Below are 23688 nucleotides of genomic sequence, written 5' to 3' on the forward strand. Positions count from 1 at the left end.
AAAAAGTTAAATGAATTTTACAAGGCCATATAGTTGGATAATAGAGAGTATTGCAATTTATGGAGCAGGAGAGTGATATGATTGGGAATTTGGGAGAATAGGTAAGGAAAACCTGAGGTAAGATGACAGATTAAGAGGTTATTTTTGATAATCCAAGTGAGAAGTAATGATGGCCAGAACTGTGAGTGGGTGGATAAAAGAGACAGAAATGAGAGATGTTGTGGAAGTAGAATCTGCCAGACTCAGCAACTGGTTGAATATAAAGAATGAGGGAGAATGAGAAGTTGGGGATAATACAGAGGTTGTGAACTTGAGTTACATAGAAGGACACTGAGGCCTTTAACAGAAATAAGAAAGTTCGGCAGAAGGAAGAGTTGAAGAGGAAAGATAATAAATTCCATTTTGAAGGTACCAAATTGAAATGCCTATGGGACATCCAGTCTATGGAACTAGAGCTCAAGAAAGAGACTAGTTCTGGATGTACAGATCTCAGAATCATCTCATAGAGATGATCATTAAACCCATAGGACCCAAAAAGGTAACCAAGTAAGGAAGAAAGAGAAAAAGGATCAAGACAGTCCCCTGGCAGGAGAGGTGAACACTCATAAACAGGGGATGGGATGATAATCCAAGGAACAGGAACATGGAGAACCAAGATAGAGTAGCATTAGGGAAACTCAGGAGAGTGTATCCATGAATAGAGGCTGGTCAGCAATAAAATGCACCAATTTTGAGGCAAAAGATTAAATTTTGATTTGAACTTGTGGAATTCAAGATTCCAGAACATTTCATCTGAAAGGCCAATAGGCAGATAAAGATGCATGACTGGAGCTTAGGAGAGACATGCTAGGGCTAGATATATAAATCTGAGAGTAGTCTTTATAGAGATAATAACTAATCCTAGAGACACTGATAAGGTCCTAGAGAGAAAAGAGAAGATTTCCAGGGTCTTGAAAGAGACCTACAACTCAAAGGAAGAATATGAAAATTAAGAGGCAATGAGACCTGCAATCTGGATCATTCAGATCCTAACTGGGCAAGTTACTTTAAAAAAAAATTTTAATAGTATTTTTTCCAAATATATGTAAAGATAATTTTACATATTCTTTTTTTGTAAGACTTTGTATTCCAAAATTTTTCCCTTCCTTTCTTAGCTCCCCTCTCCCAAAGACAGCAAGCAATCTGATATAGATTAAATATATGCAATTCTTTTAAACATATTTCCACATTTGTCATGCTGTGTAAGAAAACTTATACCTAAAAGGAAAAAACACATGAAGGGAAAAAACAAACAACAAAAAGGTGAAAATACTATGCTTTGATCAATTCAAATCTGGCTTCAGACACTTCCTAGCTGTGTGATCCTGGGTAAGTCATGTAAGCCTATTGGCCTCGGTTTACTCATCTGTAAAACGAGTGGGAGAAGAAAATGACAAACTATTCTAATATCTTTGCCAAGAAAATACCAAAAACTGTAATAAAGAGTTGGATATAACTGAATTGCCTCACCTGAAGTTAGAATCAGGAGAGATTTGGGTTTGAATTTTAGCTTTCACCTTTTATGGGTAATTCAAGTAATTTTTTTGAACCTCAGTTTTCTCCTCTTTAAAACAGGATAACGTTACTTGCACTATTTATTTCACAATGCTTGTGGGGAATGTTCACAATGTTGTGGGGAACATACTTTTCAAATCTCAAAGTGCTATCAAAATGAGGTATTTTTTAAATGATTATAGCCTAGCCTAAGCTTGTCCAATAGACTGGTTGCAACAACAAAAAATGGAAAGGAAGAGGGATTCCTTTTGAAAACTCTAGTTCATCTATTCATTGAAATGTTAATTTTGAAGCTTGAATTTAAATAAATCCTGCAAACATCATGAAAGAGTATTCTTGTATAACAATTATTGTTCTTCAAGGATGCTTCACCCTCTGGCTAAGACTTGGAAATCAAAAGGATGCCCTTCAACTGGGGAATGGCTAAATGAACTGTGGTATATATTGTAATGGAATATATTGTGCTATAAGAAATGACAAGTAGAATGCTCTTAGAAAAACTTGAAAAGACTTACATGAACTGATGCATCGTGAAGTGAACAGAACATAGAAAATATTACACACGTTGATAGCAATATTGTCTGATGAAAGACTGAATGATCTGGCTATTCTCAGCAATACAATGATTCAAGACAATGCTAAAGGATTAATAAGGAAGCAATATTATTTGACTCTAGAGAAAGAACTGAGATTGATTGAAAACTGATTAAATAATATTATTTTTCACTTTTTTTTCTTTTATTTGAATTTTCTTGTTCAAAATGATTAATATAAAAATGTTTTACCTAATTGCACATATTTAACTTATATCTGATTACTTACTGTCCCATGGACAAGAGAGGGAAGGGAAGGAAAGAAAGAATGTGTAACTCAAAATTTTGAATAAAAAAATTAAATTTAAAAAAAAAGGGATGCTCCACCCTTCCCAAACAAATGGCATAATCCAGGAAATGTAATACACAATAATACAATAATGCTCCATTTTACTTTCATGTTTCCATACTGGACAATCAGGAAATAGAGAGCTGATGCTTTACATTGTAGGGTAACAGGAGCTCCCTTCCCCCTTTTCTTTTTACTCACCTTTCATTATGTCACACTGAAGTGTGACTAATGTGTAAGGAGAAAGAGGAAGGAGATCCCTGAGTTTGGAGTCACAAGACATGGTGCCAAGTCTTTACCTGGCTGCTTGCTACTCAAGCCATGTCTGCTCAATTGCCTCCTTTCCAAATGAAAGGTTTAGAATAGGTGATTTCTAAACTCCGTTCCAGCTCTAATTTTGTAAGTGTGCACTGGAAAACAAAGCTCCCCATAAATGGCTTTTATATGTTCCAAGTTATAAAGTACGCTTATCAGTTAATGACAAAAAGCTGATGAGTGTAAGCTGCTACCTCCAAATACCCTACATCCTATGTGCCAACTTGTGACTGGTTCTAATGATCCCATAAAGCTTTATCTCCTACTGTACCAGTTGTCTACGTTCATAGTGTTTTTTATGAGTGTATTTTATTTCCTGTTCAGGGAGGGTAACCTTTACCTGATTTTATCAGCTTTTTATTTGTTTTTCACTGATTCTATTACTCTGATATAGAAGTATTTGCTCTACATGTGTTATGACCTTCTGCCCAATCTTTTGTGGGGAAGGAGGGAGGGTGGGGAAGGAGATCTGGATCTATGATTTCATCCTTATAGAAAGTTTTCCTTATAAGAAATCCCCCCCCCCCTCACACACACACAAGGTTCACCAAGGCAGGTCTACATCTTTTCTTTAATTTACAGCGTTAGAGAGTAGCTGGGCACTGAAAGTTTAAGTGGCTGCCTTAAATTACAAGAAAAAAAAAAACAGAAGGAGACACTGACTTTTCCAGAATCTTACCCCAGGTAAAACCCATTTCTAGGGACTGTGTAAGGCCAGGCTTGGTTGGACACAAAACTTCATATGAATAAAAATGTAAGGCTGGAAAATAAGGAAATGGGAACTTTCCAAAAAAACACCTTCATTTTTTCTTTCTTGTTTTTTTTTCCTAGTTTATGAACATCTTTCCTCTCTGTGGCCTAGAGGGCCACCCCTGGCTTTGGCATAACCTTAGCTATACCAAGCAAAAATAATACGTTTCCTTTTCCTATGATCATAACAAGTAGGGAAGAGTAAGAAAAGAATAACATTTTCTATGTGGTCTTTTTTTTTTAATGAACCATGACTTGTGGTCAGATTTATAATCTACCCTCCTCCCATCCCTTGCTATTTTTGAGTCTTTCAAGAGGAAAAGGATTTAGAACTTCCTCTAATATATTGTCAGTACATTTTAAAGTCTAACAAACCTGCCACTGCCCAAAAGGATTTAAATAACCACCTGAAATCATTCTTCAGTTTAAGCTATTAAAGCTTCTATTTTTTAGCTCTCTTGCAATGAAGACTAACCCACCCAAAACAACCATCTCCTAAGAAGTACCTAGTAGCTCATTGTTTTTCTCTGACATAGCAAAGTAACAATGAGCCCACAGGTAAGCAGTTCAGGCAACACCTCTGAGGATGGATCATATTTGAGGAATGGGCTTTGAGGGGTTGGGGAAATAGGGAGAAAAGGAGCAAGATCAATAGAGAGAACTCAGAGTTACTCCAAGATTCCTCTGGAATCCTCAGGGATTCCCATTCCTGCTACTTTTATATGGGGTCCAGACAGAGTTCTTTGCTATCTAGTATCAGCTCAAGCAAATGGTGGACCCCTTGAAGGGGCCACAATTCAAAGTGGATTGTCAAGTTCATCCTACTCAGCCCAAAGCCTCCAAACCTCCCCAACTATGCAAATTTATCTAATCACAATAGATCCATTTTCAGCACATTTTCCCCAAGTCACCCCTACTTTCTGCCCTCTGCTGCCCTATAGACAATTCCTGAAAACATCCAATTAAAAAACTGCCCGTAGATAATCCATAGCACGATTACAGCTGGGTACATTTAAGCAGCATCTCTTGGTGCAATTAAATATCTATTAGCATATAATAGTATTCTAGTCCAAGCTCTTCTACCAACCAGCTATGTGACCAAACTTACTTTTCTTTGACAGTAAATTCAAAGGGTTAGACTAAGGGATTTCCAAGACCATTTTCAGCTCCAAAAGGTTAGTGGAGCTTGGTCAATGCTAGGTTAGACCATACCAAGGTAGACCTGGACTGTAACCCAGATTTAAATCCCATTTGGGAAACATATTAGCCAGGCAACTCACTTAATCTTGCTTAGTCAGTCAGTTTCTTCATTTTTAAAATGGGAAGAATAATAATACACTTATTTTGTGCCTCAAAGGAAATGTGTGTAAATTGCTTTGTAAACCTTAAACTGTTAGGTACAGTAAATGTCAACTATTATTATTATCACTATATTGAAGTAAATCAGGCTTAATTAATTAGATTAAATTAGGCTATGCTAGCCTGGACTAGATTAGGCCAAATTAGTCCTCAAGCTAAGGAAATATTTTTCCTCTTTCCTTTCGGATCTTATTCTCTAACTATAATCATTCTTATTCTTGTCACTTGATTATCCCTGGAGAAGTCTATTTTATATGCAGATTAATGAAATCAATAAAATTTTATTGTCACTTATAAGTGAGTAGTTCACTCAGTAAAATAAGTAGTCTGGATCCTTGTACATTGTTCTCCAGTAATGATGATGGCTATAAACCATTTTCATCCTTTCACCTAGTCTCCTATGATACTTAAAATAGGTTCAAGTTGCTAACATAGAGAAGCAGATTCATGACTGAGAAAAAAGAAGAGGTTTGTTTTTGCTTTGGGGGTTTTTCCTTCCAATTATTAAATAGTCCCGATGGATAAAATGCTGGGAGTCAGAAAAACCCAAGTTCAAATCTGGCCTCAGATATGTACTTACTAGCTATGTGACCTTGAACAGGTCAAATAAGTTTTGTCTGCTTCAGTTTCCTCAACTGTAAAATGGAGATGGTAATAACATCTATCTCCCAGGATTGTCGTGAAAATCAAAAAAGATGTTTATTTATAAAGTGCTTTGCAAACTTTAAAGTGCTCTAAAAATGCTGGCTATCATCATAATGATGATATTGGTAATATGATGTAATAAGACAAGATAGTAGAACAGAATTTAAACACTTTTAAAGGTCCTCAGCTGGCACAGTGGATAGAGTGCCCAGACCTGCAGTCAAGAAGACCCACCTAGCCTTAGACATACTAGTTGTGTGACCCTGGGCAAGTCACATAATCCTGTTGGTCTCAGGTTTCTGAGCTGAGAATAATCCAGTATCTCTGCCCAGAAAACCCAAAATGGGGTTACAAAAGTTGGACATGACCCAAAACAACTAAACAAACAGGAGGTAGGAATTTTATTCTGTCATTAGAAGTGTTGCGAAAAGTTCAAATCCATTCTGCATTTGTACTTTGGGGTTTGGTCTACACATGCTAAATAACCAGATTAAAAAGGAAAAATTATTACCTACATATCCAAATATTTGAGATCATATAAAGAATTTATCTGAAATCAAAAGCTTTGGCTTATTCACTCCTGACAACATGAGCATAATCTATACTAGAAAACTAGTTCCTCTTACATAACTCTGATTGAAAACAACTTATGTTATTTTCAAAGGAATCTACAAGAGCTATTGAATTAATCTCATTTCTTTCCAGTTGGACAAACCTAGAGATATCATGAATAAACATGAATATGAATTACTGAATCTCAGAGTTGATCTCAACTGTCATTCAGCCCACAGGTGTGGACCTGTCCGACATACCTGAGAAGAGATCAGTAGTCTTTACTGAAGACCTCCAAAGTAGGAGAGCTCACTATCTCCCATGACAGATTGTCCATCCACTTTGGAACTGTTCTAATTGTCAGAGAAGTTTGAAGAAAGAAAGAAAGAAAGAAAGAAAGAAAGAAAGAAAGAAAGAAAGAAAGAAAGAAAGAAAGAAAGAAAGAAAGAAAGAAAGAAAGAAAGAAAGAAAGAAAGAAAGAAAGAAAGAAAGAAAGAAAGAAAGAAAGAAAGAAAGAAAGAAAGAAAGAAAGAAAGAAAGAAAGAAAGAAAGAAAGAAAGAAAGAAAGAAAGAAAGAAAGAAAGAAAGAAAGAAAGAAAGAAAGAAAGAAAGAAAGAAAGAAAGAAAGAAAGAAAGAAAGAAAGAAAGAAAGAAAGAAAGAGAAAGAAAGAAAGATGATAGGTAGGTAGGTAGGTAGATGGATAGATAGATAGATGATAGATAGATAGAAATAGAGATACACACATATGTCAAGTTAAACCTTTCTCTCTATAACTTTTGCCCATTGAACCTAAGTTTTCCCTCTAGGAGCAATAGTTACAACAAATGTAATTACTTTCCTACAGAATAGCCATCAAATATTGGAAGATGGCTATCATATACCCTCTTCATTTTTATTCCTCCCAGTAAAACATCTTCTACTTCCTTCAGCTAGTTTTTTTGCAGGTTCTGTCATTCTGATTGCTAATCACTAAACTTTTGGCAATTTCACACTGTCCCTTCTAAGATGGGATGTTTCCATATTTAATCTATATATATAACATATATATATATATTTGTTATATATATATATATTTGGGAAAATAAGATACTATTAAAATTTTAAAAAGAAAAACTAATTTTAAAAAAGATTAGGTGCCTTAAACTAAACATGATACAACAGTAGAGTCTGACTAATATAAAATATATCAGGATTTATTATATCCCTAGTTCTGGGCCCTGTGTATCTTAGTTTAACTTAAGATTGCACAAGTTTTATTTTTTTAAAATGTCCATTGCACTGGAAATGCACACTCATTGCTATTTATTTACTTTTTTTTTGGCTATATAATCCCACTGACTCATATTGAGCTTTACAATTCACTAAAATACCCAGACTTTATTCAACCAAATTGCTTCCGAGTCATGACACCCACATCTTGTTCTTGTAAACTTAATTTTTTGAACTCAACACTTATTCCAATTAAATGTAATTTTATTAGATCTGTCTTAATGTTCCAGTACTTAGCCTAGTTCATATTAGGTACTTAATAAATGTTTACTGACTGACTGATTGACTGATTGCTCTAGCTTCTCCAGATTTCATTGAATTCTGATCCTTTTAACCAAATATTTGTTAATACCTTCCAATCTTGTGCCATTTGAAAATTTCAAAAGCTTGGTAAGCTCCATCCAAGTCACTGATAAAAATGTGGAACAGCACAGGACCAAGTACTGACCTTGAGACATACTACTAGACTTATCTGGGCTCAAATCCTGGCTAGGATAGTTACAGCCTATATGGACATGCACAAGTCACCTAGGCTCTCTGAGGAGGCGAGGAACTGAAAGCCTTCAGATAGGGGAAGAGGTCAAGGATACTTTTTGGTGGTTGAGGAGAGAAGACTGGCATTTGGCAGCAAGCACGGAATGGTGTCCTACTCCCTAGCAATGAGTGTTCCTAGAGCTTTGTCCTGCATCTTCTCACTTGATCGCATCAGTATTTATGGATGCAAAGCTCATTTCTCCACTGAGGGAGAAAATTTACATATTTAGCCCTCATCCTTCTCCTGAGCTCTAATACCTCATCCCCAACTATGTGCTACAAATTTCAACCTGATGCTTAATAAGAATATTGAACCTAATTTTGGAATTAATCCCTTTCTTCAGTTTTCCCCCAGATGTTTAGCATCATGTAGACTTGGCTGTAGCTAACTGCTTTACACACCAGATGAGAGAGCTGATAACACTATTATAACCTACTCAATCAACATTCATTTACTGAGTAAGACTCCTCTGGCTTACAGGAATTTACAAGCTAATGAATCAGACTTTTCTTGAGGTTCTTGCTGTTTCTGGCTGTGTCAGTATCTCATGTCCTCAAAACAGCATTTCTCTGTCTCAAATGACACTCTGCTAGGTCCCAAGGGAGCAGGGATACTTCTATAAATGCTATACTTACAAATGAGGAATTATCATGAATATCAGGAGAAATTGGCTCCAGACATTTGGAGATAAATGGAAATGGCCTAGGGGAGATAGGACTAAGAATGAGCCAGGTAGATTGAAGAAAGTTATTATTTGCTTGGCTAAGGCTGGCATCTCTGAAAAGGAAGGTGAGCCAACACTGAAGAGAGGAATGGTGCTATTTATAATTCAATAGCCAAGGTATTCTTACTAATGCACCAATAGGAAGTATTTTTCTTTTTTATGCTGAGTGTTCATATATTGATCCAATAACATCTAATTGCCTAGATCCTCAGATGTCCCTATAAATCCATGAGAATGGGAGTTTTCTTCACTGGGTTGAAAATATAAAAAATTATCAGCAAGACTATTCCATTTTTCCCTGTTCCTTTTTTTTTTTCTTATAGCTTTGAGGGGTTTTTTTTAGAAGAGGATGAGTAAGAGGAGAACATTAGTGGCTTGGGTTATCACCAAGGAATCAGATCTCAGTTGCTAGTCCAGATCAGCCACCAAATTGCTGTTGACTTTATATAAGTCCCTACCCTCCTTCAAGCTGTTTGCCAGCAGTGTTCTGAGAGTTCACCATGTTTCCCTCCTTCTTTCTTCCTTGGGAAGTTAAGAAAATTAAAGATTACACAAATGAAAATCTAGAGAGGTTTATAGGCTTCCAGTGGGGTAAGTGCTGTATGACTAAAAGATATTATTAATCTTATTAATTTGATTCTACAACTGGAGAAATCCTTAAAGGACTCTCTGTGTATCTTCAGTCAGGTAAGGAGGTTTGGGACAAAACAGTAGGGAACAAAAGGAAGAAATCTGGGGAAAGAGCACAGAGATCTTTGTGTGTGCAGATCATTTATCCTGTTCATCCCTCCACCCCAACCCTCTCACCCCCATCCAACAAGTAACTAAAATCATGCTAAAAGGACCTTTGTCTTCCCTCTTTACTTTCTAATTCCTAATTAGGAACTACCTAGCCAGTATTAGGCAGGTAAACTGACATCATGCTAATGTCCCAGTGGAAGACAAATTCAGGTCCATTAGTCATCAGGTGTTCTAATTATTTCTGCATACTTCTTTTCACTTTTCCCTGACTCTGCATATCAGAGGTTTCTTTTCCAAGGGCTATACCTATTAAACTTCCCGACCCATGCCCCAGAACTGGAAAATTGTGAATTGACATTTTATCCCTTCCTTCTTTCATTCCCTACTCCTTCCTTTCTCCCTTTCTCTTCCTTCTTTTCTTTATAATATAAACCTCTCAGACCTCTGCCCTGGCTCCAACATTTCATCAAGTCCCAGGGCAAATGGGGAGAATTACAAGAAAGAGGTCCCTCTTCTGCCCAAAGTGTAAAACTAATCCTAACTTTCAGAAATCCCTTCATTGTTGGGCTTTTCTCAGGACTCATAACAAAGGGGAAAGGGGTGGTAGGGGGTGGGCTTACAGACAGTGGGAGGAAGAGCAGATATCCCACCTACCTCTCCTCTCTTGAATCCTTCCAGTGCCTTTCTCCGAAGTTGCAGGCTCCTGGCTGAATCTCAGCTCTGAGCTCCCTGAACAGCTCCCGGCTCCTTTAAATTCCTGGGACAGAGGTGGAGACTGTGTGATGGAGTGGGCGGGCTCCTATCCTCCAGGAGAATGCCCAATGGAGAGGCTGGAGTGATGGAGGCAAGCTGGGGCGGGCCTGGGGTGGTTTGGTTTTTTTTTTTTTTTTTCTAAGGGGCGGGAGGAAGTATGAGATAGTCAACAGAGCCAGCCCAGGCTGGCCCCAGTCCAGGAATTATTCACTGGGTTTGATTGTGGAAAGACACTCTTGAATTTCTAAGTAAATAAATAAACAAACAAGTGCAAGGAAGTTTCTTTGTCCAGACTTGAGCTCCCACTGAAGTTCACTGACATGAGATGGGAAGGGCCTGACAGGTGCAGGCCCACCAAGGACCAGACAACAAGTGATGGATGGAGCCAAGGAATGGGACCCCCAGTGGTCAGGGGACAGCTGGGAAACGCTGACCTGCCCTAGAATCAGAGCTAGAAAGGTCATCTCGCCCAATTGTCTCAGTTTGAAGAGGAGGACATTGATGTCCAGAGGGAGGAAATTACTTGTGCAGTTACTCAAGGGGCAGAATCACCCAGACTTAGTGTTTTTTCCATTAGCCCACATTGCCAGTCACCTACGACCCCATCCCAAAATATTTACCCCACTTGTCACGGTGCCCAAAAGGCCACCCCTTGATTTATTCCACTTGTTCTTGGCAGCTTTTCCATTTTCCAGAATCTCACATTCAAAATGGGAATACTTTTGGTCTGGGGTTATCCTGTTACCGGCCAGGAGCCTAAAGGAGCCTGTACCAGGACCGGGAAACAGACGGTGGGTGTGATCTCAGGGAGATGAGAAAGGGGAGATGGGAGACCTAAGGAGTGGGGGGGAAATATCTTTGTTCATTTGGCAAGGCTTGCTGGTCAAGAGCCGCCATGAAAAGGGAACGCCTTGGAATAGAAGGCCTTTAGGAAACTGGAGCAGCCATTAGAAACGGGGAGCTAGGATGAACTCCTTATTTGCATTGGAGAGAATGTTGTCTGCTAAGTTGCTCTAGCACTTTGAAAAACTGGCCTTCAAGTTCCAACGATCTTGTGATGGAGAGAGCCATCTACACCCAGAGAGAGGACTGTGGGAACAACACAGCATTTTCACTCTTTTTGTTGTTGTTCGCTTGCATTTTATTTTTTCTCATATTTTTTCATTTTCATTTGGTTTTTCTTGTGCAGCAAGATAATTGTATAAATACGTGTGCATATATTAGATTACTTGCCATCTAGGGGGTGGGAGGAAGGGGGGGAATTGGAACACAAGGTTTTGCAAGGGTTAATGTTGAAAATTATCCATGCATATGTTTTGAAAATAAAAAGCTTTAATAAAAAAAGAAAGAAAAGAAAAAAAACTGCCCTTCAAGGCTGACCCCAACCTGACACTTGACCATCATTTTAACTTTATCTGACAACTTCCCCCCATACTTTAAACTGGACTTTTCTCTAATAGCCCCCATGCCTTCGTTCATGCTGCTCTCTATGTTTAGAATTCCCTCCTCTCTTATTCTTTTACCCAAGCCCAACTCGAATACTATGCCCTCCAGGAAGTTAGCAACAACCTTCTCTCTGAGACTTATCATAGCACTTTGACTTATGCATCTCTAATACAATTATCGTGTAATATAGAGTTTTATGATTGTCTGTGTTTGGTTTTTATTTCCTCCACTAGTTTGCAAGCTTGATGAAGGCAGAGACTATGGATTATCTAAAATTTGTATACTCCTTCCTCCAGGGTCTACCACAGGACTCACACTCATAAGTTGTTCATTAAATGTTGTGAAATTGAATTTAATTGATGTTCCTACTTCAAATTTTCTGGCAGCCCCATGGCTATACCAGTAAAGGGAATTACTCAAATTCCAATTAATATGAAATGGTTTCCCCCTATCCCAGCAGAATTGCAGGAGCACCTTACAATAATATTGAATTATTAGTTACTGGATTGATAGAAATGCATCCTGCTTTTGATTGTGACAAAAATAGAGAAGAGAAAAGAAGAGAAAGAAATAGTAAAAATTAAGCCTGATATAAGCACTAATACAAAGAAATTTTGTCTTTTAAAAATGTGTATTACTATTTTTCAGTAAAATTATAGATTTTAAAAAATATTTGTTTTATTGTTGGAATGGCAGAGTATGTGAGTAGAAAGCAAAAATAAGTAAAAAGAGGTTAAAAATGATAACAATTGGGCACTTGTCTACATATAATTTGCAATATGTCGATTATAACCCTTTCCTGTCTCTGTGACCTTGGAAACTAATCCCTAATGAGAAAGAATGACTTCTCCTGGGTCAGGCAATACATATTCCAAATAATCAAGGATACTTTTATGAACAAGACTAATAGAATCCTAAGGAGGGCTGAGACAAAGGGCAGTTGGAAAGGAAATGTTCTCCTCAAGAGCTCTCAAGGTTACAACTAGGTCTGTGGTTCTGTGACCTTCCTCCCACAAATCCCATGAGTCATGGTTATAGAGCAACATCTTGGAGAACAATTAACAGTGATGGGCCCAGTTATCAATTAAATAGGCAGCAGGACCGTGATATTAGAAAGCAGAACTAAAATCAGACCCTAATCATCTGAAAAAAAAATGACATCATGTCTACAGCAACTTAAAGGAGAAGAGAAGTGGGTAAACCAAAGATTTTGTGACAAGCAGCTCTAGACAGAGAAGGAAGAGAGAAAATAGTGTCTGATTTTGGAGTCTACAATGTATATTCTGATAGTCAGTTATATTATATCATATCATATTATATTATATATGTTGTTATGTTATGTTACATTATTTATGGTTTTGAAATTTGCTTTCTTCATTCCAGCAACTCACAAGAAAGAGAGATCATACTTATTCTGTAAGATCCTGAAAACAAAACTAGGATCAATGAGAGGGAATTACAGGTGGCCAGAATTGGAATTGATAGTAAGGAAAACTTTTTAATGATTAGAATTGTCCAAAAAGCAAATTTTTAAAAAATTGTCCAAAAAGCAAAAAGTAGAGTCCTTCATCAGATGCCATTCAGATGGCAAGTGGATGTCCATTTTGTAAGCAAGGATCCTCTCACAAATATATACTATTTTTATACATATTCCAACAGTCTTATGAAGTTGTATCTTTGAATTTTGACAAAAAACATTTTTTAAAAAGAAATAAACTAGGGGGCAGCTAGGTGGCGCAGTGGATAGAGCACCAGCCTTGAATTCAGGAGGCCGGGAGTTCAAATCTGGTCTCAGACACTTAACACTTCCTAGCCGTGTGACCCTGGGCAAGTCACTTAACCCCAGCCTCAAAAAATAAAAAAACAAAAAAATAAAAAAGAAATAAACTTATCAACCACATAAAATTTCTCTATATATGGATCAATACAGGAGAAACTTTTGCTCATGAACAAGTATGTGAATCATTGTTCCTGAATATGAGAATTAGCTCAAATAACTACTTTGTATTAAAATTTTAGATGCATCCTCTCTACTACATTTCTTGGAGAGACAATTCTTGGACATGAGTAACACAAGAACAAGAGGCAAGGAAGGGCTGTAATCTGCGTCATTGGAGGGAACATCCAGACTGATAAGATTACAGATCCATTAGTGCATTGAGCATTTTAGTGCTAGAAACAGCTTTAAAAAAAGGAAATTTAGCTTTAACAACTTCAAATCTCTCACAAATACACACACATGCACATGCACATACATGCTCTACAGTCAGACAAATACACACACATAGAAGAAATGTAAACAGGATTAAGAATCATGATGGAAAAGACATACATACAGAATACTAAGAACAGAAAGACATGCTACAACTTGTGGTTTAAGTACCTTTGGGAATATAAGGTAGAACAACAAGAAAACCTCTTAGAAGACCTGGTGGACAGTTCTTTCTGAGGTTTGTTGATCAGAGCTTCTAATTAAGAAGCAAAAGCAAGAATGTTAGAATTTATTACCCCTCTAACTAGAGAGAAAAAAAATGAAAGGGGGAGGGGAATAATTCACTCTTCTCTAAACAAGAACTAGCAGTGAAAAAAAGAAAGAAAAAATAAAGCCTCTCTTCTCTAAATGAGCAACAGAAACTAAAGGAAGAAAGAAATAAAAATCTACCAAAAATTTTACTCTACTTTTCAGTACATATGAACATTTCATGATGCACACAATACATTGGTATTTTTGTCATCCCTTACTTCCCCACAGTTGGGATGTATAGAACTGTTCTCTATTCCATCATAATTCTTTTTCTTTCTGACTGTCCTTGTAAGGCTAGTGAGAAAGCTTTAAAAAAGATTACTATAAAAATTTAGGCATCTATTTTTAAGAACATCTTTTATTTACATTTTCTCCCCTTTATTACCATTGTTTTCTAATAATCATCCCCTTTCCCTTTACCCATCAGAAATTTCTCTTGCAACACAGTGTAATTAAGTAATAGAAATTGGCATTGGATCAGATCTAGTAAGATAGCCTCAGTCCACACATTCTCTCCTCCTTTCTATCAAAAGGTGGAAAAGTATGCTTCATTATTAGTACTCTGAAGTCAAGATTGGTCATTGCCTTGACAAGAGTCCTAATGTCTTTTAATGCTGTTTTTCTTTAGATTATTGTGTACATTGTTCTCTTGGTTCTGCTTACTTTGGTCTGCCCCAGATCATATAAGTCTTCTCCTGAGGGGAATTGCTATTTTAAAGCAGGGGTGACCAGCCCTGCCTGTAAGGATTACATGGCATTGAGAAAATACAAATTACTAATCAGTCAACAAGCATTTATTATGTACCTGGGGGTGGTGGTGGGAATTATATATTTGGGTCGGGATTATTATGTTATTTAAATTCAACTTTATGTGATTAACAATAGTTCCCACACAGAATGTTGCCTGACCCAGTAACTCACTAGGAATACTGGAGATAGCGACAAGGTATTTGGGGTTTCCCCACATCTTGGTTTCACCCAAATTATTTTTGTTTTGGGTTACCACATCCAGGACTTTTGATGGGTCCACGTAAGCCTGTGTTTTGGGTTCTTTTTGTGATATGGCTTGTGTGAGGTTTATGTGCAGGTACCCTTATCTAAAACCAATATGTTACTGTAAACTTTCCAGAACATGGATGAGAAAGAGTCACATCTTCCTTCTGACTCACTCTCCTCCACCAAATGACCTGGTACATGTCTGTCTAAAACTGTTTAAGATTTTAGTGTTTGTACCCATGAACAACATACCAGCTATGGTGCTGGGAGCTAGGAATACAAAAAAAGTAGAAAAAAAGACAGTTCCTGTCTTCAAGGAGCTTACATTCTACTTGGGTCCAGAGTAGCCCTCAATGGAATGGGTTAAATAAGGGCACAGACCAAGGGCATGTATAAGGGAATGCCAGTAGTCCAATTCTGCTAGATCATAGAGATATCACTTCAGCAAATATGGGATATTGCCTTTATAGTTTTTCTCAATGATCTTCAATCTATTTTCTGCTAATTTGTCTAAAAACTGCTTGAACTATTTATATTTTTGCTATGTATCCCTGCTTTAAGGTACCAAATCCCCTAAGTTTACTATTTACTATGTAACATAATATTGCCTTCTTTTCCCCACCTTTGCTTTTTCCATTGTAGTCTTGTCATCCCTGATAAATTAATACTTTTCTGATCAATTTCCATTTATGCTTGAAGCCATTCATGGAACATGAAAATACATTAGACTTGGAGTTAAGAGAACCTAGCTTTGGATCTTACAAACAAAATTCAAACCACTTAGTTCCTTTAGGAAATACCACTTTTCTTTTCCATGGTTTATTTTAATCTCCTGTCATTTAACTCTCTATTCAGAGTTGTGCTGGTAAATGTTTGATAATTGATTGACCAAAAAAAAAAAAAAAAAAAAAAAAAAAAAAAAAAAAAGCATGCAGGTACACTTTTCTTTTTCTTTTTTTTTTAATTTTTTTTTTTGAGGGGGGGGAGACAATCATGGTCAAATGATTTGCTCAGAGTCACACAGCTAGTATGTGTCTGGGGCTAGATTTGAACTCAAGTCCTCCTGATTCCAAGGCCTGTTTCCTATCTACTATCCTACCTAGCTGCAGCTGGGCACACTTCGATAAGTTTAACCTGCATTATTAACATTTTCTTCATTATTTTCTTAAATCTATTAAATCAACAAAACAATAAATCAAATGCTAATTTGGAGTGTTTACTGGTTTCAAGGTATAAATCTCAGCCTGAAAAGTTAACAATTAACTCTCAAGAACCAGTACAATAGGTTCTAGCACACCCTTGGAAAAAATGCAGATGAATTATGTTGTTCACCATCTTCTGCATAGACACCATGTTGTTCCTGCCCTGTATCTTTGCTCATGCTTTCCCAATTCCTGGAAAATCTTTTCCTTTATCCCTGTTGAAATCCTACCTCTACTCTGAAACATACAAATGCTTCCTCCTTTACGAATGCTTTCCTAATTCAACCAGAAACATCCATATTATTTTGTTAATCTGAGTATATTATGTTTACATAAATATTTATTTCTTTTAAGTTATCAGTTTTGCTAGGAATTTTCATATTTAGTTGGAGATTTCTTATTTGATGTTAAAAGATTTTTTTAATGTATACTCAATTCATTGATTTGAATTGAAGAAGAAACTACATGGACTACCATATCTAGTTAACTTCTTATTTTAAGAGACCTTTAATTAATATGATTTTATTTCACTGTCATCAATAAATATGTTTACTATTTATTCCTTTTTTTGGGGGGATGAGGTATTTATAATCTAAAACATGGTCAATTTTTATAATGGTGTCATATGTAGCTCATAAGTATGTAAATTCTTTTCTATTCCTATTTAGTAATCTCCAGGATTCTATCATTTCTAATTTTTCTAAAATTCTATTCAAGATGATAACTTTTTTCTTATCCACTAAAATAGTATTACAATTTCTTCTTCCAATTGTATTAACTTTTCTGTTATGCTATGCTAGTTGCTGCTATGCTAAACCATCATTTCCCTGATTATCTCTCTTTTATCTTTCTTCTATTTATTGTAGCTTTATCTGAAATTAGTAGTTACTTCTGCTTTTTTGTATAATAGATTTCATTTCAGCACATCATTTTAATTCTGTCAATCTGCTTTTGAATTCAGATTTATGGTAATTTTTTCATGGTTGTAATTGTTAATTGTATATTTTCCCCCACAAATTTTTATATACCTTTCTATGTTTATCTTCATGCCCACATTTATTTTCCCAAATATCTACTCAGTTCTTGTCTTTTCATAAGGAATTCTGGGAAATCTTCCACCATACTAAAATTTTATTTTTTCCCTTTTGCTTATTATGCTTAGTTTTACCAGAATTTTTTTTGCATTTTTCATATTTTTTCATTATTCATTATAAATTTGATTGTAACTTTATCTCTTGCCTTTTGGAATATCATATTCCAAAGTCCCTCTCTTATTTAAATTAGTGAGTATTAAATCTTATGCAATTTTTTACTATAATTTCTTGGTATCTGAATATCTTTTTGGCTGCTTGTAGCATTTTTTTGTCTTTCATCTAGAAGCTTTGGATTTGGGTTATGATATTCCTGAGAGGTTTTTTTGGGGGGGATAGTGGTTTCTCTGTGGAGGTGAGTGATAGATTTCTTTTATTTTTTTATTTATCATCTCATTCTAAGAGTTCTGGACAATTTTCACTTTTAATTTCATGAACTATGGTGTGCAGACTTTTTCTTTGCATCATAATTTTCAGTTTGATTATTTTTAGATTGTCTCTTCTTGATCTATTTTCTGGGTTAGCAGTTTTTAATGTATTTCTTAGATTTCCTTCAATTAAAATTTTTTTAATTGATATTTCTTGTACTGTTGAGTCACAATTTTTTTTTATCTAACACATTTTAATTTTCAAGGCACTCAGTTATTGAATAAAATTGTCCAATATGTGTTCTAAGGTATCAATTTTCTTTGCTATTTTTTCCTCCCTAGTTTTTCCAACTCTATTTCTTCTTTCATTTCTTGTATGTATTGCAGACCTGGTGATCAAGAAAAATTTTTATAAGTCCTTACCTTGTCTTGTTGTGGGATTTCTATCCTTTTTAAGGATTTCCCTACCCCTTCACCACTCAGCTATCAATATCTCCCTTGAGCCATGCAGGAACAAGCAAATGGACATACATCTCTTAAGTGAGCAGCACACATTTTACAAGGTAAAAATTGGTGTTTCATTGGGGAAACATTAGATTTCAACTATTTACATTTTTTCATAATCTTTTCTGTATCTTCTTTGAAGGTTAAAACACCAATAAATGACAAAATACCAGCAATAACTAAAACTAAATTAGGAGTAATAGACTAAGCAAGAGAACCATCTTGGCAAATCTCCATTGGATAGAACATATTTCATGCCAAAAAGTTCTCCACCAGGAGAACTGCCAAAGCCAATCTCATCTTGATAGTGAGGTCATCTCTGATACGGGAAGCAGAGCCAGGGCGTAGTGGCTTACCCAGTGGGTAGTTCATATCAGTAAAGGATGTGAAAGTTTTAGGACAGATTGTGAGCATATAGATGGTGACAAGGGAGTCACTCTTTCTGCTGGGACACATCATTCCACTAGAGCATCTCAGGAAGTTTTGTCACTTGCCTTTTTCCTGTGTCAAGAATTTTTGTCTAGTGAATGAACTTGCGTATAAGTTTTTTTAGCTCCCCCTTTTTAACCCAAGGGAATGATGATGACTATTTTAAACTGATTCCCTTTCAGTGCTTCCCTTTCATCAATTTTCATCTGATAGTGTTTCCTACAACAAACTTACTAAATATGGAGCTTACACCATTCATTTCCTTTGGAGCCATCAGCTGTTTTGTAGCTTCCTTTTAGTTATTACATCTTTACATTTCCTGTTTAATTGAAGTAGCGGATAGGTTTGATGGGCTGAATCATGTTGTAAAAGTCGCATGTGCCATCTTGATGCAAGCTCATGAGTGACTAAATCTATCCACAACTTTGATTTGGATCATAAGATGATAGACTGAGATCTGAAGGCAAACTTAGAAATCATCTAATCCAACCCCATTTTGCAGATGAGGAAACTGAGGCTTATGAGGACTTAGAGTTAAAAAATATCAACAGAATCCAAAGGACTAATGGACCCTAATTTCAGTAGTTCTCAATAATCTATCTGGTCCAATTGAACTGCAAGAACAACAACAAAAAAAATTATATAAGGTAAATCTAATTCTTGAACCAAAAATGGATAGTGCTCACAGGTGTGTATTTCCACACCAGCTAATTTCGTTTACATTAAATTAGAATGACCTTTGAAGAAGATACTTAAATGCTTTATAATTATCTTTTGTATCACTATGTAATATATAAATGTGTAAAGAAACAAAAGTTTGCAAGGAGTTGAAAGACTGAAAGAGGAAGAGGCAGGCTAGTACAAAAACATGCCATGAGTATCATTTTAATGGAAAATAAGGGTCTTCAGGTATCATAGTGGATAGAGTGCTGGGCCTGGAGTCAGGAAGATTTATTTTCATGAGTTCAAATCTGTCCTCAGACACTTACTGGCTGTGTGACCCTGAATAAGTCACTTAACCCTGCTTGTCTCAGTTCTCTCATTTGTAAAATAGACTGAAGAAGGAAATGGCAAACCATTCCAGTATCTTTGCCAAGAAAATTCCAAATGAGATCACAAAGAGTGACTGAAACAACTAAATAACAATAACAATAAAAGGATCAATAATAATATATGTGTATTGTTTCTTTTTTCTTTTTGATCTGTTGATTGTGCTTCTTCTATTTAATTTTGTTTTTTGTTTTTTGTTTTTTTTTCCTGGCTTGGATAAGAGCTCAACGTATACTCTCCTTACTCTTCCCCCTCCATCCCCTTCTCTCTTTATGGAGGAAATCTTACTAATGTGGAAATGCATTTACATGATTGTACCTGCAGAACTTATATCAAATTGTTTGCTGTTTTGAGGAAGGGGTGGGAAAGAAAGAGGGACAGAAAATTTGAAACTTAAAATCTTATAAAAATGAATATTGAAAACTATCTTTACATTTAATTAGGAAAAACCCACTATTTACCAAAGAAAAAAGATAAATATGAAAAGAATGTTAGTAACTCTCTTACTCTGCCTAACCATTCTGCCTGATTCTGTCTAACACGACTCAGCAAGAATGATCCAAAGGCACCTTGGGAAAAGTTTTTTGACTGTTCTGCCTTATTTTCCAAGAAGAACTTTCACCAATGCTGCAATATCCACTTCTGGTCCTCATATTATATAACTGTGTGCATATAAGAATGGGATTGAGTAGGAAAAAACAGATCAGTTTACTCCATTTAAAGTAAGATGCTCTAATAGCTTAACCAGCTGAGAAGTCCCAATCAGTCAGTCATGGTAGGATAATTACAAAATATCTTTAAATAAAGTGAAGTGATGCTGATAAGAAGAATGTTCAGATCAACTAAGAAAACCTAGTTGAGGGATATAGTAGCCACATTCTGGGCTCTTGACTTATCACTGGGAGTTGGAACAGTTGCCTCAGAGCATGTGTTACATTTTGATAAGCCTATTGGAGAGATTCTCCACTTAGGAGTCCAACCAGCCACTTCTATCCCAGTGAAAGATGCTAGAAGGCCAGGAGGAAGTAATTCGAATGCAAGGATCTTATTAAGAATAAGAATGAGTGTAAGCTGAATTTAAGTATTTAAGAATTTAAGTAGTAGGAAATAAGCTTGGATAGGATGAATATAACTTTGAAAGCTGGACAAAGGAATTTGAACTTGATCTAAGAGGCAGCAAGTTTCAATTGCAGGCTTTTGCACATGAAAATAATTTGGAGGAAATCATATTTATGAAGAATTGGCAGGTAGCATTGTACAAAATGGAATGAAATTAAGACAGCAAGCTAAGTTAGGATTCTATGAGAAATGTACAGACATGAGATGCTAAGGATTATATTAGTAGAAGTAGAAATGGAATAGACTTGAAAAATATTATAAAGAAAAAATTGACAGGACTTTGTGATTGAGTGGATATGAATGATGGGGGGAAGGAGTCAAAGCTGACTGAAGTATAGAACTTAGGTGCTAGAGAAAAGAGTAGCACCATTAGGAAAAATAAGAAAAACTGGAGTAAGAGCTGGTCTGAAAGGTAGGGAAGGAGGAAAATGATGAATCTGATTTTAGACATGTTGAGTTTGAAGTTTTGGTGGTACATCTCAGCAGAGATTTTCTAGTAGGCAGGGAAAGATGAGGAACTAAAGAAAAATAAAGAGTCAGTTATATATAACTGGTTATATATAATTATATATAAATGAAAAGAAATGGAAATAAATCAAAACTATTATGTGACCATCAAAAGTTAATATAATCTTAGATTCCCTTGTTTCATGAAGAAGGAGCCACTATTTGTAGCTATAGTGGCCAACATCCAGAAGGTAAAACTCTCCTGTGCCCTAATCAGATAAAATATGGAGTAATCTGTCCAGTTTTAGGTACAACATTTTAGGGATGACCTTCATAAACTGGAGATTATATGGAAGAAGGCAATTGAAATGGGGAAAGTTCTCCAAGTCATAACACATAGAGATTTTTTGAAAAAACTGGAAACATTTAATCTAGAAAAAGAGGATGATATCCAGTTTTAGGATTTTGAAGGACTATCACTTTGAAGAGGAAATAGATTTATTCTGCTTGTCTCCCATGGAATAGAACTGAATGGGAACACCATAGAGACAAATTTAGACTGTACAAAAGACAAATATTTTCTGATAATTAGAATTATTCTAAAGTGGAATAGGTGGCCTCTGGAGGAAGTGGTTTCATCCTGAAGGCATTAAAGCAAAAACTGGGTTATTTGTCAGGAATGTTATAAAGGGGGTTCTTGTTCAGTTATAGGTTGGAACAGATGGTCTGTGAGGTATCCTCTAACTCTGAGATTCTATAGTTTCTAAAGCCAAGATGAGATGGCCAAGAGAAAGGGCATTGAGAGAGTCAAGGACTGATCTTTGGGGAATCAAGGATGGAAAGAGAAAGGTCTAGGAAGAAAGGAAGAATCAGTAATGGAGAGACAGCAAACTTCTTCCTAAAAGTAAGGGGGAAAGCATCATGGCATATTCTCAGTGAGAACAAAGAACAAATGGTCCTGGGTTCAAGCTACAATGCTAATTATTGGCATTTATAAGATGAGTAATGAGTTACTGGCCACTGGACCTAGTCCTTATAAGAGAGGTAGAGTAATGAGTATCATCAAATGGGCTAGATCAGCTAAAGTAAAATATAAATGAGAAATGGATATTGGATTTGACTTTTAGGAGGTCATGGCACTGTTTTAGGAAAGAGGTAAGGACTATACACTGGTAAGAATGAAATAATAGAATGGGAAATGGAAATAGAAAATGAAGATCATTCATCCAAGAAACATGACAGTGAAATGAAGAAAGAAATCAAGGATTAGCTTAAGAAGGTTGCAAGGTTAAACTGGCATATGGAGGAGGAAAAAGACAAAGGATTCTTGAGAAAGAAATTGAAGATTCCATGAGAAACAGCATGGCATCACAGATAAGATACTGATTTGGGAGTTAGAAGATCTGAATTTAAATTTTGCCTCAGACACTTACTAGCTTTATGAATCTAAACAAGTCACCTAGGACTCTGTGATTTAATTTCCTCGTCTGTAAACTTGGACATGATGGCTTCTAAGATCCCTTTCAACTGTTGGTCTGTCATCCTACAACTGAAAGAGTGAGCACACTCTGAAAAAGGAGGAGAAACTTTAACAAAAGAAGAATGGTCCTTTGAAATGTGGTGTGGTGGAAAGAGAACTGATTTTGGAAAAGAAAGGGGAACTTTCAGACCAGAAAGGGTGTGAAAAGGGGGTTCTTAACCTGGTATCTATGAATTTAGTTTTAAAAATATTTGTAATAATTATTTCAATATAGTTTATTTCTATTGTAATCTTATTTTTTTTATTTTATAAATTTAAAAACATGATTCTGAGGAATCCACAGGGTTCCTTGATTGCCTGTCAAAGGAGTCCTGGTTTAGAGGCAGAAATATTAGAGACAAAAAGGAGGGGAAATGCAGAAGTTCAAAGCAAAAAGCATTGACTTTATCAATTATATCAAAGATTATCCCATCTGCTGAAAGTCAGGGAGGGTTGGGAAGAGTGGGATTAGTTTGAGTGGAATAGTCATTGTTGGGACTGAGAGAATCAGTGAGTAGGAAAAGAACTGTATTTGGAGTCAAAAATCCTGAGTTCAAGCTACAATGCTAATTATTGGCATTTATAAGATGAGTAATGAGTTACTGGCCACTGGACCTAGTCCTTATAAGAATGCCCTAGCACACTGCTGATTAAATTCCCAGTTGATGGAGGCTGGGGAGCTTGCTTCCAAAAGTGTTGAGATGCCATATAATAGAAGTGTCTTGGAGAAATTTGTAGTACACATAAAATATTCTGTGACTGATTCTAGTCTGCTAACTAAAGAGGAATCTTTTTTTTATTTTCATACTTTTTATTTACCAGATATATGCATGGGTAAATTGTACAACATTGACAATTGCCAAACCTTTTGTTCTAATTTTTCCTCTCCCCTCCACCCCAGATGGCAGCATGT

The 23688-nt window shown here is 36.1% G+C and overlaps 1 protein-coding gene across 1 annotated transcript in view; it reads right to left on the reverse strand.

Annotated features, from left to right (window-relative positions):
* PLAT (plasminogen activator, tissue type) overlaps positions 1-10098 on the reverse strand; it is a 36635-nt gene extending 26537 nt beyond the window's left edge. The window contains exon 1 of the mRNA XM_074287358.1: positions 9982-10098. The gene's annotated coding sequence lies outside the window, so the exon portion shown is untranslated. The remainder of the gene's footprint in view (positions 1-9981) is intronic.
* Between the last annotated feature and the right edge of the window lie 13590 nt (positions 10099-23688).

The sequence above is a fragment of the Sminthopsis crassicaudata genome, chromosome 2 (genome assembly GCF_048593235.1).
Source record: "Sminthopsis crassicaudata isolate SCR6 chromosome 2, ASM4859323v1, whole genome shotgun sequence".
NCBI lineage: Eukaryota > Metazoa > Chordata > Mammalia > Dasyuromorphia > Dasyuridae > Sminthopsis > Sminthopsis crassicaudata.